We start from the raw sequence: 16,414 nt of genomic DNA, 5'->3' as shown, positions 1-16,414 counted from the left end.
CGCTCTTCGACCCCAGGCATCCCGTTTGCAAGCGCAAGAGGCTCGCCGCGGGTGCAGTCACACATATACTTCTCCTACCATTCAGCATCTTAAAAAGCAGAGACATCACCTTGCCAACAAAGGTCCGTATAGTTAAAGCTATGGTTTTCCCAGTAGTGATGTATGGAAGTGAGAGCTAGACCATAAAGAAGGCTGATCGCCAAAGAACTGATGCTTTTGAATTCTGGTGCTGGAGGAGACTCTTGAGAGTCCCATGGACTGCAAGAAGATCAAACCTATCCATTCTGAAGGAAATCAGCCCTGAGTGCTCACTGGAAGGACAGATCGTGAAGCTGAGGCTCCAATACTTTGGCCACCTCATGAGAAGACTCCCTGGAAAAGACCCTGATGCTGGGAATGATGGAGGGCACAAGGAGAAGGGGACAACAGAGGACAAGATGGTTGGACAGTGTTCTCGAAGCTACCAGCATGACTTTGATCAAACTGCGGGAGGCACTGGAAGACAGGAGTGCCTGGCGTGCTCTGGTCCATGGGGTCATGAAGTCGGACACGACTAAACAACAACAACCAGGGCAGTTATCTTCCCACAAGGGCCGACATTGATGCCGAAATTGCGAGTGCAACGATTGAAGCGCAGGATGAGGACCGGGACATTCGCAGCAGGGAAACCGAAATGCTTGTTTACAAAGCTATTGTACTACCGGCCTTGCTGTGTGCTTATGAAACGTGGACCACTTATAAGCGCCATCTCCAACTCCTCAAAAGATTCCATCAACAGTGTCTCTGAAAAATTTTACACATCACTTGGGAAGACAGGCGAACTAACTAAGAAGCAAAGATCACCAGTGTCGAAGCAATGATTCTTCAACATCAACTTCGTTGGACTGGTCATGTTGTGTGGATGCCTTATGATTGTCTTCCAAAGCAACTACTCTACAGTATTCCGCACTTAAAAATGGAAAGTGTAATGCCAGTGGTCAACAAAAGAGGTTTAAAGAATTTCTCCAGGGAAATCTTAAAAAAATGTAGTATAATTACCAACAACTGGGAAACAGTGGCCTACGAGCGCTCCTGTTGGAGAACAGCCTTTACCAAAGGTGTCATGGACTTTGAAGACACTCAAACTCAGGATGCAAGGGAGAAATGTGCTAAGAGGAAGGCACACTTGGCAAACCCTCACCATGATCAACTCCCATCCGGAAACCTCTGTCCCCACTGTGGAAGGAAGTGTGGATCCAGAATTGGCCTCCACTGTCACTTAGGGACTCATTGTTAAGACCATGTTCATGGATACAATCTTCCTCATCTACGAGTGATTGCCAAAGAAGAAGAAGGGTGTCACGTGCAGGGTGGACAAGTCTTTCCTACCCCTGATAATATTCACAATTAATTGGAATTGGCAGGCAAGTCCTGCATATTAGGGAACAGGGAATATTACCGCTGTACGACCTCTTTTACTTTCAGCAGGCCTTGAGTCAACAGCCGAGTTAGTGCCCTTGAATAATCACACATGTACACACACAGTCTCCCACTGTAAATTGTAGTTGGCAGAATTGGGAAGTGGGCGCCTCTGACACTGCAAATGCTGAGTAGGCAAATCAGCTTGTTGCGTTTCCCCCTAAAAACAGGTCATACTTGGGCCTTTCTCTGCCTACTCCTCTGCATTTTTTTCTCCTAGCCCTTGAAATCAGGGCAATTGTATGAATGCACCAAATGCAAAAAGCTAAGTACAGTGGTACCTCAGGTTACATACGCTTCAGGTTACAGACTCCGCTAACCCAGAAATAGTGCTTCAGGTTAAGAACTTTGCTTCAGGATGAGAACAGAAATCGTGCTCTGGCGGTGCGGTGGCAGCAGGAGGCCCCATTAGCTAAAGTGGTGCTTCAGGTTAAGAACAGTTTCAGGTTAAGAACGGACCTCCAGAATGAATTCAGTACTTAACCTGAGGTACCACTGTACTGGACAATGCCACAAAGTTGGCATCTGGTAACAGAAATTTCTAAAAGAGAAGCAAACTCCTTTCCACATTCCTAAGGAACCACTTATAGGTCATTTAAGGAAAGAGATAAATTTTAGAAATATAATAAGTGCTTTGGTGGGGGAGGGGGTACAAGGTCTACACATAAAAATGTATCAGTCTTACCAGCTCCAAATTAAAAAGGTGGAAGGAGAGCCCTTTGCTCAAACCACCCTACTAGATTTTAATTATATTTTCTGCTAAAAGCGCAGTCATTTCTTTTCATTTATTATTATTATTATTATTAAGGCAACTACAATGTTCGAAGTAAGAGATTACTTTTGTTCTAGGACAACTAGTAAGAGGACTACAAGACAACTCTAATCAGGAGACCTTTTGTGTTCCCTAGAGCTTCAGCTATGTATGTAAAAAGTACATAAATATATATATAGTGAAAAAGCAAAACTGCCTCCAATTAGATTGTATGGGCTTTATGAAAAAAGGCTGAGGAGCTGGATGTCAAACAAAATATTCAGTTCAGCTCCGCTGCCTGGCTGGGTCAGCTGACGCATAATGCAGTACACACTATACTATAGAAGAATACAATTAACTCTCAGAATGGCTGTGCACTTCAAGGCCTAATAATTTACCTGACTGGAGATGTAGCCATTGATTTCTAATCTGATGCCTTCCAACTGTTTTCAGGAAGCTGCTCACATTGGTTGCAGGAGCAGGAGCAGTCAATTCAACAGCTTTAAAATACCTTTGTATTGCTTTCAGTTTCAATAAGGAGACAGCAATAAAGGAAATCAAAACATTTTTTTTTTTTGCTATTCATCAATAAAACCTGACTCTGTACACACCCACACACTCACACCCACCCAAGTGCCTCTCATTTGCTGTTTGTATTATGCAAAACAATGGCTTGAGAAAGCAGTTTTTGTTAGAGGCCCAGGAAGAGGCAGTTTTTGGTTTTTTTAATTATGTCAATAAATTGGTGTTAGGGCGGAAAGAGTTCCAGCAATATCAATCACCAGATTTCACAAGACTCTCCAGAACACACAGTATTACAGTTTTTGGGAATAATAATGAATAGGGGATCATCTAATTATTTTTTATTTTTTTAATTGACTGAGGGATTCAGGTCTCCTTTGATCTGCCACTAGTCAGGCCACTGCAAATAGGAATAGATTATACTTCCTATTATAGAGACAACCTTTAGTTTAAAAGGTTCATCACTACAGTGGTACTTCGGGTTAAGAACTTAATTCGTTCTGGAGGTCTGTTCTTAACCTGAAACTGTTCTTAACCTGAAGCACCACTTTAGCTAATGGGGCCTCCTGCTGCCGCTGCCGCCGCTGCACAATTTCTGTTCTCATCCTGAAGCAAAGTTCTTAACCCGAGGTAATATTTCTGGGTTAGCGGAGTCTGTAACCTGAAGCGTATGTAACCTGAAGCATATGTAACCCGAGGTACCACTGTACTATAGGAAAGAAACAATTCTGCATTAAATTTGTTGTTGTTGTTGTTGAGTCGTTTAGTTGTGTCCGGCTCTTCGTGACCCCGTGGACCAGAGCATGCCAGGCACTCCTGTCTTCCACCACCTCTGCATTAAGTTACACTGTTGCAAATTAATGATCCACATTGAGTTAAACATTATTAAGGTGCAATCCTATACAGCATAACTTGTAGACCAAGTTTAGACATGTCTACTCAGGAGTAAGTTCCATTGAGTTCAGGGCATTTGTTCCCAGAAAAATGTGTATGACTACACTGATGTAAATTAGAGTTACAAGGGCTTAAACTGTGACAGGTTCGCTCCCTGAATGGCTATTTTCGTTCTGCCATTCATGTTTTGATAGCCAGAAAGCTAGCTATAACCTAGATGCAGTGCCATAAAGTCAACGCTTCATATATCCCCAAACCTTTTCTTTGCCTGTCACCAGATGTATTTCTCATGATCCTTCATTGGAGCCATTTTGGAGCCTTCTAATGTGTCATTTATCTCAGTGTTCAGTCATCATAAAGTTACAGACATTTTGAATATGCAGTAGGCATTGCCCTTAAAGGTCTGGAAAAAAGGGAATAAAATTCTCTTATTTGAAAGGGGAAATGGTATTATTTAATATGTGCACGCACGCACACACGCACACAGCCACAATAAATGACGAATAGGGAAGATTTCCCCCGATAGATTCTAATAGCCCTTAGCAGATCTCTCTTTGCATCCTTACATTGCCCATCGAACCAGCCTCTTTGATTTCTCTTGTATGCTATTTGTGGTATTGTGCTTGACTAGATAAACCACAGAGACTAGAGCTTACCGATCAGAAGGTCAGTGGTTCGAATCCCCGCAACGGGGTGAGCTCCTGTTGCTCAGTCCCTGCTCCTGCCAACCTAGCAGTTCGAAAGCACGTCAAAGTGCAAGTAGATAAATAGGTACCGCTCTGGCGGGAAGGTAAACGGTGTTTCGGTGCGCTGCTCTGGTTCGCCAGAAGCGGCTTAGTCATGTTGGCCACATGACCCAGAAGCTGTCTGCGGACAAATGCCAGCTCCCTTGGCCTATAGAGCAAGATGAGCGCCACAACCCCAGAGTCGTCCACGACTGGACCTAACGGTCAGGGGTCCCTTTACCTTTACCTAGATAAGGTCTGAGGAGCATGCTGATTTGTAGAATATCCGAAACTGGGTTTGTTGAGATGTTTATGAGGCGATGTCATAGCTTCTTCATTAAGTCACTCGCCAGGATCTTATGTATTTCATCATTCACCATCAGAGACCATTTCACTCTTGATGTGCCCAAAGATTTACCGACTCATGATGCTATTCAATTTAACATAATACTGTTTACATTCCAGTCAGCTGCAAAACTCCTAATTGGCCACAATTTGTTGAAAGGGTCTCTTGTGCAAACCTTCCTACTGAATTGAGTTTTGTGTGGGTTTTTTAAAAATCAGTTCATGTACAAAGGAATCTGAAGGAAGAAAACCCAAAAATCATTAATCTGAATAATTTGTTGAGTATATTAAAAGTGCTGTGGCCACAAACTAGATTGGAAGGGATCCAAATATCACTGTTCTCCAAGACCAACTTAAGTTGAGAGAACGGCAGGTTTGATTATAGTTATCACAAATCAGTGGATTCAAGCAATGTTCTCTTCACTGACTCTGAGGAGTGGGGAGCCACCCGGCCCACAGAGTGGAATTAACTACCTTAAAATCCAGCTCCTTAAACACCCTGGCAGTTGTGGTTATCATCACCATCATCATTGCTACCATTGCTGTTATTAAAATTTATACCCTGTCCTTCCTCCTCATTTTTAATTTGTATACCGTCTTTCTGTCTTACAATACTCAAGACGGTTTACAAGCTGAACAAACAAATATGTACATCTTATAACAATCCAATGCAACAGTACATGTGATAATAAAACATAACTTTAAAATAAGCAACCTACATCAAAAAGTAACATTCAACAATCATTAGGGTAGTATAAAATAATAATAATATCAACATATAAAAGTTGAACAGAAATCCACTCAACAGTTACAATAAATAATTTCTGAACTATAATCAATAAAACAACGGCAAGCCACAGTACATAAAATAATACAACAGAAATTGAGAAGCAGAGGCTAGAGTGGGCACAGAAATTCATATGAATGATTAAAAAATAATAATCTTGGAACTCTTCTTCTTTCTGGTCGCGGATTCTTCCAGTCAGGTCAGCTAGCTCTGAAAAATCCATCATCTTCATCTGCCAATCTTCCACTGTTGGTAGTTCTTGTGTTTTCCAATTTTTAGCAAGTAATATTCGGGCGGCCGTTGTGGCATACAAAAACAATTTAACATCTTTCTTGGGCAATTCCAAACCTGTTATTCCAAGAAGAAAGGCCGCTGGTTTCTTAATAAATGTATATTTCAACATTTTTTTCAGTTCATTATAAATCTTCTCCCAGAAGTCTTTCACCTTGGGACAAGTCCACCACATATGGAAAAAAGTACCTTCTTTTTCTTTACATTTCCAACAGAGGTTATCACTCTTGTGATAAATCTTTGCTAGTTTTACTGCGCAAATGCTATTTCTGGTGTGGTGGAGGTGTGTGCAGCTTCCCAGTGGGAAGCCGGCCAGCATCGCAGAAGGCAGTCCCCGTCTGCTCCGCGCCGGTTTAGCGCGGCGCATGGGAGCTGACCGAGCGGGTGGCAGGGGTCCATAGTCTGGTTAAAGGACCCCCATGGGCCAACCCCTGCCCTAAGTCCATGATCGGTCAGAGATGAATGGATGGAGGCAGGAATGCAGTGAAAGCAAGGCAGATCTTTATTTTTCTGTTGCAACAGAGTACCCCTCTCCCTTGCAAGGAGCTAGGAGAGATACAGAACCAAGAAGAAACATCTATTTTAACACAATTAACACAAAGGAGGTTCATAGATATGGGACAGGAATCCCTTCAGGAACTTCCCCTTTGCTATCTGCCTAACTAACTAGGGTAGCACTGTGGGTTAAACCACAGAGCCTAGGGCTTGCCGATTGGAAGGTCGGCAGTTCGAATCCCCGCAATGGGGTGAGCTTCCGTTGCTCAGTCCCAGCTCCTGCCAACCTAGCAGTTCGAAAGCACGTCAAAGTGCAAGTAGATAAATAGGTACCACGGGAAGGTAAACGGCGCTTCCATGCACTGCTCTGGTTCGCCAGAAGCAGCTTAGTCATGCTGGCCACATGACCCGGAAGCTGTCTGTGGACAAATGCCAGCTCCCTTGGCCTATAGAGCGAGATGAACGCCACAACCCCAGAGTCGTCCGCGACTGGACCTAACAGTCAGGGGTCCCTTTACTTTTACCTTCTTACTTTGCTTTGTTTAATGAGCTACTCCTCTGATCAGGGCACACCTTCAAACTTCCTTGTTGCCTCCCTAAATCAATAAAAATCAATAGAAATCTGAGGTTCTGCCCCCCCCCCCAAATCCTGGCTACGCCCTTTTAGCCACCAATGATTTTGAGGGCCGGAGAACCATGCCAAAATCCGAAAATAACAACAAAAGGCTTTAAAAATGGCACGAGAATAAACGGTTGTATTGCTTGACATCAGTACCTGACAAATTTTGAGCTTTCCATCCAATCTGTCTAATTGCGTTGGTGAAATCTTCAAGCAAGGAAGATAATCTGACAGGGTGAGGTGATTCTGTATGTGTCAGAACACTGCAGTAGCATTGAAAATACTTTTGTATTATTGGTAATGGATTCTTTCGGAAGCCCCTTTGGAATTCCTTGATTTCTGAATGGCTCAATGCTCTGACAAGAGTTTATATACAGTGTTGAAAGGGCTGTCATACTGCTATATGTATGAATTAAGCAGAAGACTCAGTCACAAGAAAGTGCTTTGCAAAAAATTATCTGCATAAACTCACTGAAGAGTTGCATATTTAGCAGATTTGTAGCAAAAGGATTCTTAAAGAGAACATGTGATAGATTATGCATCATGTTAGCTAGTGTATTGTAGTATCGTATTATCCAGAAACTAGCAAAGAAGAGTCAGTGGATTATCCTTATGTATCCTATGCATAAATATGCATGTATATAAAAAAACTTTTTTTTAAAGGGTGCTATACAACTCTACAGCTTTTCAGGCAAGACAGTCTCTCAAAGTAGTTTACACTGAAGAATGTACATCAGTAAAACATTTTAAAAATTAAATTTCACACACACACACATATATATATAACATTAAATATTTAAAGCATACTACATTTAAAACTACAATCTGACGCCCAGCATCTTAAATTAAGCCCCGTTCCCCAGCACAAGGAGCTGGTAAAATACAGTGGTACCTCAGGTTACATACGCTTCAGGTTACACACACTTCAGGTTACAGACTCTGCTAAGCCAGAAATAGTACCTCGGGTTAAGAACTTTGCCTCAGGATGAGAACAGAAATTGTGCTCTGGTGGCGCGGCAGCAGCGGGAGGCCCCATTAGCTAAAGTGGTGCTTCAGGTTAAGAACAGTTTCAGGTTGAGAACGGACCTCCGGAACGAATTAAGTACTTAACCCGAGGTACCACTGTACACTGTTTGCAGCTTTAGCAATTAGGTATGGATGAATCTCTTAAATTTGGCTTTTCTCCATTTCTCATTTTTCCAGTATTAAGTTCTGTTTGTTGCTTTTCCACAGCAATTTGCCATTAAAAGTGGGGGGGGGGGAGTGTCCTCACAAAAATTCTGCAGCACTTCAATGTGCTAATGTGCTAATGCAATATACACATTTCCACTGGCAATGCATTTTGTATGTTGTTTTTACTAATTGTTTCCTTTTGGGGCACACTTTCTCTTAATACATACGTTGCTGTTGCTGTTGCTGTTGTTGCTGCACTCCATCACAAAATCAGAGAAGCCCACTGTTTGCAGGCATGGCCAAACTTGGCCCTCCAGATGTTTTGGGACTACAATTCCCATCATCCCTGACCACTGGTCCTATTAGCTAGGGATGATGGGAGTTGTAGTCCCAAAACGGCTGAAGGGCTGAATTTGGCCATGCCTGGTTTAGAGGAACCCAATGGATGAAGCTGATGTCTTGGCTGATCCTAGTCCTCCCAGGACAAATCTGGCATTGGCGACTGGGCCCTTATAGGATGTGTTAGGTTCCTCCAGTCATCTCTTAACATCATGTGTGCCATACCTCCCATCACTGCTTTCTTAAGATTTACCTCATCAATACCTCTCTGTTCTTCTTGAGAAGCTGTTCAGATATTCTAAACTGAGCACTCCAGAGGATGTCTAGCTTCTCTTCATTGTTGTTGTTTAGTCATTTAGTCGTGTCCGACTCTTCGTGACCCCATGGACCAGAGCACACCAGGCACTCCTGTCTTCCACTGCCTCCCGCAGTTTGGTCAAATTTATGCTGGTAGCTTCGAGAACATTGTCCAACCATCTCGTCCTCTGTCATCCCCTTCTCCTTGTGCCCTCCATCTTTCCCAACATCAGGGTCTTTTCCAGGGAGTCTTCTCTTCGCATGAGTTGGCCAAAGTATTGGAGCCTCAGCTTCAGGATCTGTCCTTCCAGTGAGCACTCAGGGCTGATTTCCTTAAGAATGGATGTGTTTGATCTTCTTGCAGTCCATGGGACACTCAAGAGTCTCCTCCAGCACCATAATTCAAAAGCATCAATTCTTCGGCAATCAGCCTTCTTTATGGTCTAGCTCTCACTTCCATACATCACTACTGAGTAAACCATAGCTTTTACTATATGGACCTTTGTTGGCAAGGTGATGTCTCTGGTTTTTCACACCCACTGACTTCAACCTTTTCTCAGACTAGACCCATTGAAATTGATGGCTCAAAGTCATGCCTATGAATGTGAATGGGTTTACTCTGAGTAGGACTTACACCAGTGGTGGCCAAATTTAGCTATACAGTTGTTTTGGTATTACAATTCCCATCATCCCTGACCACAGGTCCTGTTAGCTAGGGATGATGGGAGTTGTAGTCCAAAAACAGTTGGAGGGCCAAGTTTGGCCACCACTGACTAACACGGAACACAACCTAATAGCAATGTGAAGTCATTCCAGTTTTATTCTTGGACAACAATGAGACATTGTTGACTTCTCACTATTCATCTTTGAATTGGAATGGCGAAATAAACGTACAGTTAGAGATGTTTCACAGACCAACTATGTTAACTGTATGTGTTACCAAAATCTCCTGTACTTTTTCAGCAATTCAGTAATTTAAGCCATTACCCCTGAACAATGAGATTAAAAACAAATAGCTTAAATAATGCTTAATTAGAAAACACTCTAGCACTAATGAGGAAATTGTTTAATCAACATAAAATAGTAACGGCAATATGGCTTTTATGTAAGGATGCAATAAAACATCTGTAAACATTACTTTGCTCATGTACAAAGCAAAGTACTTTTTACAGATTTTTTTTTTGCATCCCCCTGCATAAAACTGATTGCTATCACTGTTAAATTTCATGCATAGGTCGTCTTTTTAACTGAGTTTAAGGGAAGAACATAATCATTTTGGGCTCCCCATTAAGTAGGCTTCAGCCTTAAACACCTAACCATAATTTCTGCCTGGACTTAAGTGCTGTAACTACTTTAATATCATAACAGGGACTAACACTTGCATTATAAATTAAGGAACACTTTTTTAAACATTAGACAAAAGGGCCATGAGTCTCAATACAGAGCGCGTTACACAACAGGGAAAATTAAACAGTTAATATGAAGACTCAAAGAAGTAGTACGCCAGGAATTTTGTGGTGTTTGAGTCTCTATGTTTGCCTGGCAGCCCCCAGGAGGAGGGCTTGAATCTCAGGTGAGCAACAGCACCTTAAAAAAAGAGGTCTCTGTTTGCAGTTTGCAAGTTTTGGCCCAGCAGGAACCAGATGCAAATTATTGCCAATATTTCCTGCGCTAGAAACTGAAACAGCACTGCTTGTGTCAAAGACAGGTCAGAATTGAAGCTGCAGTCTTCTTACACCCCTAATGTGCGTCCTTATTAGACACTTTTCCTGCCTCTTTAATGTTACTTGTAGTCCCATAAATGCACTAATGGTTCAATGAACATTTTTTGGAAATGTGAAGTGTGCATCTAAGATGGCAAAGTACACATTTCCGGGGGGAAAACTGAAATCTTCTTATTAGGGATAATAGGGAAGGAAGTAAAAAAAGAAGACCAGCTAGAATACTTGTGGCCCAAAAATGGAAATTACAGGAGACCCCAACGTTAATAGAATGGCAAGCCAAATTTTTTGAATATACAGACTTCGCTAAAATGACATACAGAATTTGAGCCCAAAAAGGGACAAAGTTCGAAGGAAAGTGGGGTAAATTTGTGGTATATATAAGATCTAACTGTAGAAGTTTAAAAACTACGGCAGGGTTAACATAAATCCTGTGATGTGTATAGAAGGTGAATAAGAAACTGCAAGAAAAGATATATATTAAGAAAACCAAAGCAGGGAAGGAAGGAAGTCGGGGTGTGAATATACGCAGTGTAAGTAAGATGACACAAAATGTAGATTGTAAAAGATTGTTTTATTTGTTGCTTGTGGAAAATTTAATAAAAAGCATTTAACAAAAATAAAATAAAATGGCAAAGCCGCAAAGCCACACTGCATCTGATCCATTGCCAACGGTTATTTTCCAATCACGACTTTTCGCCCATCTCTCCCATTTGCCTCCCCCTTACATTGCAGCCTAAATGCACAGTCAATGATGTCACCAGTAACCGGGAAGAGACAGTGGAGGGTGGAGAAGAAACTGTTGCTGGAACCAGATTCCTCATCCCACACACCGTCTGTTCTCGTGTGCCCCATACAATACTCCAGTCCTCGGTATGGAGGGCAGATGGCAGCCACAATCAACCGTCCAACAGGCTGCCTCATTGACATAGCTGTCAACTTACAGATTTGAAAATAAGGGACCAGCAGCCTCAAAAATAAGGGATCAGCAGCCAAAATAAGGGATTTTAGTCAACCAGCAGCCAAATGAAACCTCAAGCGGTGGTTCCCACAGCGCAGCAACCCGAGCAAAGGGGACGCAGCAAGGAAAACCACCGTCACCTCTCCGCTGGGAAGCGCTGAGCAAAGGCGAGTCCCCAGGCAACGCGGCCGATTTGATCGGCACAAGGCATGCAAGCTCCACCCCCCAGTCGTTCTTAGACTCCTTATTGGGTGAGCAACGCAGCCAAGCAACACAGTTGAAGCCTCCCTCCTCCCTGGCCTGCAGGGAGGGAGGGAGAGGAGCTGCTTCCTTTGTAACCCGGGGAATTTAAGGGACATCATCAATAAGGGACAGCAGTGGGACACGGCGCTGGGATAAGGGACTTTCCCGCCAAATAAGGGACGGTTGACAGCTATGCTCATTGAATCATAGAATGGTAGAGTTGGAAAGGACCCTGGGGGTCATCTAGTCCAACCCCCTGCAATGCAGGCAACTCATCAAAAACACCATGGAAGGTGGCCATCCAACCTCTGCTTAAAAACCTCCACTGCCTTCCGACGGTGAAATTCCATTGCCTTCCACTATCACACAGCTCTCACTGTCAGAAAGTTCTTCTGATCTTCAGTCGTACCCTCTGGAGCAGGAGAAAACAAGCTTGCTCCATTTCCCATGTGGCAGCCCTTGATATAGTTGAAGATGGCTATCCTATATAATAATAATAATAATAATAATAATAATAATAATAATAATAATAATTTATTATTTATACCCCGCCCATCTGGCTGGGTTTCCCCAGCTACTCTGGGCGGCTTCCAACAGGATATTAAAATACAATAGTCTATTAAACATTAAAAGCTTCCCTAAACAGTTGTCTTTTAAAAGTAAAATAGCTGCTTATTGTAAGGTTACCATATTTTTTTAATGAATCCGGGGACACTTTTCAAATTCAATGGCTTTTGTACGGGGCCTGATTTGTAAATCCGGGGACTGTCCCCGGGAAACGGGGATGTCTGGTAACCTTAGATTATTGCCTTGACATCTAGTGGGAGGGATTTCCACAGGGCGGGTGCCACTACCAAGAAGGCCCTCTGCCTGGTTCCCTGTAACCTCACTTCTCGCAATGAGGAACTGCCAGAAGGCCCTCGGCACTGGACCTCAGTGTCTGGGCTGGATGATGGGCGTGGAGACGCTCCTTCAGGTATACAGGACTGAGGCCGTTTAGGGCTTTAAAGGTCAGCACCAACACTTTGAATTGTGCTCAGAAGCATACTGGGAGCCAATGAAGATCTTTCAGTTATATGGTCTTGGCGGCCACTCCCAGTCACCAGTCTAACTGCCACATTCTTAATTGCAGTTTCCGAGTCACCTTCAAAGGTAGCCCCACGTAGAGCGCATTGCAGTAGTCCAAGCGGGAGATAACTAGAGCATGCGCCACTCTGGCAAGTCTCCTCTTTGCCAGGCTAACTATACCCAACTCCTTCAGCCATTCCTCATATGGCTTGGTTTCCAGACCCTTTTTCATCTTAGTCGCCCTCCTCTGCACACATGGTCTACTAAGACCCCTAGGTCCTTTTCACGTGTCCTACTGGCAAGCCAGGTGCCCCCCCCATCTGATATTTGTGCTGCTGGTTATTCCTCCCTAAGTGTAGAACTATCGCTATCTTGTGCCATGCAGTTTTGTATTCCATCAGTGCAAGAGGATTTGGGAATGATCTTATCCTTGTCCAGTTGGTATAACTTAAGGATGGGCTAGAACTATCAGTCTTCTTCAGTTAATTTTGCTCAAGATCTCTCTGGTTTCTTACATAAAAGGTTTATTTGAGTAGCTTCCATTTGCCTTTTGGCAAATGAGAAAAATCTGTCAAAGCGAATTACTATCAAATCACTCATGGATCAAGATTTCTCTGACTACTTTTAAAACCCTCTAATAAGAACGTTTGCTTTGAGCATTTTCCACATTAACTTTTCATAATTTTCTCATTTGACTGAGGAAACAAATGGAACCATTTTAAGTTGCTGTTTCATTGTTTTCATCAAACAAAATCAAATGCACAAACAAAAACTATACAAGGCAGCTGATCTGCCTGGATCCCGAATTAAATTGGATGATTTGGACCGAACTGGGGCTGCTCCAGAGTGGATTGAGGCTGCCTTGGATTGCTCCAGAGCAATTTGGATACACCCAGAATTCTTGAAAGTCACCCAGAGTTCAAAGCACTCTGTAAAGAAAGCAAGACAGCCTATCTTCCGTTATTAATTGCAATACTATAGAGAAGGGTGCCTGGAGGAGGAGAGCCAGACTCTGAGCACTGACAGATCTAGCTTCCAAATTAAGGAATAGAATCTCATTCAGCACTCTTCAATCAGGGGGGCAAGGTTGGTGAAGACTTTAAAAATCACAGGTCTCTCCCATTGGCTCCATTCTTTTGTTGGTTCATTGAACATTAAAAATAGCTTGGAGGTAGTTGCATTCAGCTTGTATTATTATTTAGCACCCCGCACACCCTATTTTTATGTTTGTTTCCCATGCTGTCCCAATCAGTCCCAATCCCGCCTTTATATAAAAAATGTTTCTTGGCTGTGTCTTAACCCCAACCCTGATTCCCCCACCCCCCAAAAATGGCCCTTGTTTTTCAGGTTAACTTTGCCTTTTATTTATTTATTTATTTATTTATTTATTTATTTATTTAAATAAATGAATTTTATTAGTATTTTCCACACAACAACAACACAAAAGATATCAAAAAATAACAATACACAACACACAAAAATCAACATTCGAAAACTAAAAACTTTGCATTTTATTTATAGCTGTGTTGTATCTTCCAAATGTGTGTGCCTTTGTGTAGTAGTACTTTGTCTTTTGTGAGTATGTCTATGTATATATCTTTTAAGTACATTGTACAATGTCAAAAAGTACAGTGGTACCTCGGGTTAAGAACTTAATTCGTTATGGAGGTCCATTCTTAACCTGAAACTGTTCTTAACCTGAAGCACCACTTAAGCTAATGGGGCCTCCCGCTGCTGCCGTGCCGCTGGAACACAATTTCTGTTCTCATCCTGAAGCAAAGTTCTTAACCCGAGGTACTATTAGCAGAGGCGTCTGTAACCCGAGGTACCACTGTACATTGTACACAGTCCACAAGCAGCACGCATACACCAAGGGCCTTCTTGGTAGTGGCACCTGCCCTGTGTTACGCCCTCCCATCAGATGTCAAAGAAATAAACAACTATATGACATTTAGAAGACATCTGAAGGCAGCCCTGTTTAGGGAAGTTTTTAATGACTGATGTTTTAATGTATTTTTAATCTTTTGTTGGAAGCCACCCAGAGTGGCTGGGGAAACACAGCCAGATGGGCGGGGTATGTATGTATGTATAAATAAATAAATATTATAATTATATAATGCACAGTGCACAAGCACAAGCACACATACAGTGATAAGATGAGCACCAGCAGGAGACATCTATGCAGCCATGGTGCCACAAGAAGAGGTGCTGGCAGTAGCAGCAACGCAACTGCTCTGCTTTACTCCTAGTCAGGCTAATCTGTCCTACTGCTTTTGGTGGTGGTAGGAGCAAGCCAGCTCCAACTTCCAGGCGGCTACTTGAGTGGCAGTAGCCTGCTAGGGATATCCCTTTTGGTGGTGGAGGAGGAGACCAGCCTGGTGATGGAGACTGGCATCTCTGACTCCGTGCCTCATATTTTCAGCTTGGTTGAGGATATCTTAAGCTCCTGGGCATCAGGGCAAGCAGACTCTCCATCAGTGCCATCTGGAGGTATCTCCTCTGATGCCTCCACTTCCCCTGTGATGGCACTGCATCTGGAGGTATCTCCTCTGATGCCTCCACTTCCCCTGTGATGGCACTGACCCACCTCCCACTTGAATGGAAAGCAGCCAGTCTAATGATTCACCACAGAAGTAGCAAAGAGTTGTGTGGGATCACTATGCGGTGCAAGTAGATCCAGCGCTGCTATTTACTGAGTGTTGAGCACAGAGTTTCCTCCTAGCTGCCATCTGATACACCTCCAGCTTTATCATCTCCTTCGTTTGTAGGTGCATCTCGAAGCATCTCCAGAGGGAGTTGTAAGGTAAAGGGACCCCTGACCATTAGGTCCAGTCGTGACCGACTCTGGGGTTGCAATGCTCATCTCGCTTTATTGGCCGAGGGAGCCAGCGTACAGCTTCCGGGTCATGTGGCCAGCATGACTAAGCCACTTCTGGCGAACCAGAGCAGCGCACAAAAACGCCATTTACATTCCCGCTGGAGTGGTACCGATTTATGTACTTGCACTTTGAGGTGCTTTCGAACTGCTAGGTGGGCAGGAGCAGGGACCGAGCAACGGGAGTTCACCCCGTTGCGGGGATTCGAACCGCCAACCTTCTGATCGGCAAGCCCTAGGCTCTGTGGTTTCTATTTCTAAAGCAATCAGCAAATCTGCCACCTCCTGGCTGTTGGTCAGAGAGCCAGTGTGGTGTAGTGGTTAAGAGCGGTAGTCTCGTAATCTGGGGAACCGGGTTCGAGTCTCCACTCCTCCACATGCAGCTGCTGGGTGACCTTGGGCCAGTCACACTTCTTTGAAGTCTCTCAGCCCCACTCACCTCACAGAGTGTTTGTTGTGAGGGAGGAAGGGAAAGGAGAATGTTAGCCGCTTTGAGACTCCTTAAAGGGAGTGAAAGGCGGGATATCAAATCCAAACTCTTCTTCTTCTTCTTCTTGGTCCCCTCAGCGGTTTTGTTCACCTCATGGCCACCAGCTGAAAAGGAAAACCCCATCTATTCCCACCTCCCACAATTAACTGGTGATGGGCTTCAGATCTCGTTATTTTTTAAGAGTTTCAGGAGCTAAATCATGCAGCACCGTTATTGTCCGGTCGTCATGAGAGATATTTGCACATCCTGGATCTTTCTTCCCAAGTTTAATTTATCAAAAAAATAAAATAACAATGAAAAAAGAAAAATGGCCATAATTTTCTCTCTCCTGTCCTCCTGTCCCCTGCATAAATCCATGTA

General features: G+C 43.3%; 1 long non-coding RNA gene across 2 annotated transcripts in view; it reads left to right on the top strand.

Moving 5' to 3' along the window:
• Positions 1-16,414, top strand: part of LOC308477279 — a 186,284-nt gene that overhangs the window by 62,454 nt on the left and 107,416 nt on the right. The window lies entirely within an intron of this gene.

This window comes from Podarcis pityusensis (assembly GCF_964106645.2).
Source record: "Podarcis pityusensis genome assembly, chromosome: 5".
NCBI classification, from domain to species: domain Eukaryota; kingdom Metazoa; phylum Chordata; class Lepidosauria; order Squamata; family Lacertidae; genus Podarcis; species Podarcis pityusensis.
The sequence above is the reverse complement of the archived record's forward strand: the minus strand, read 5'-3'. Positions and strand labels throughout refer to the sequence as shown.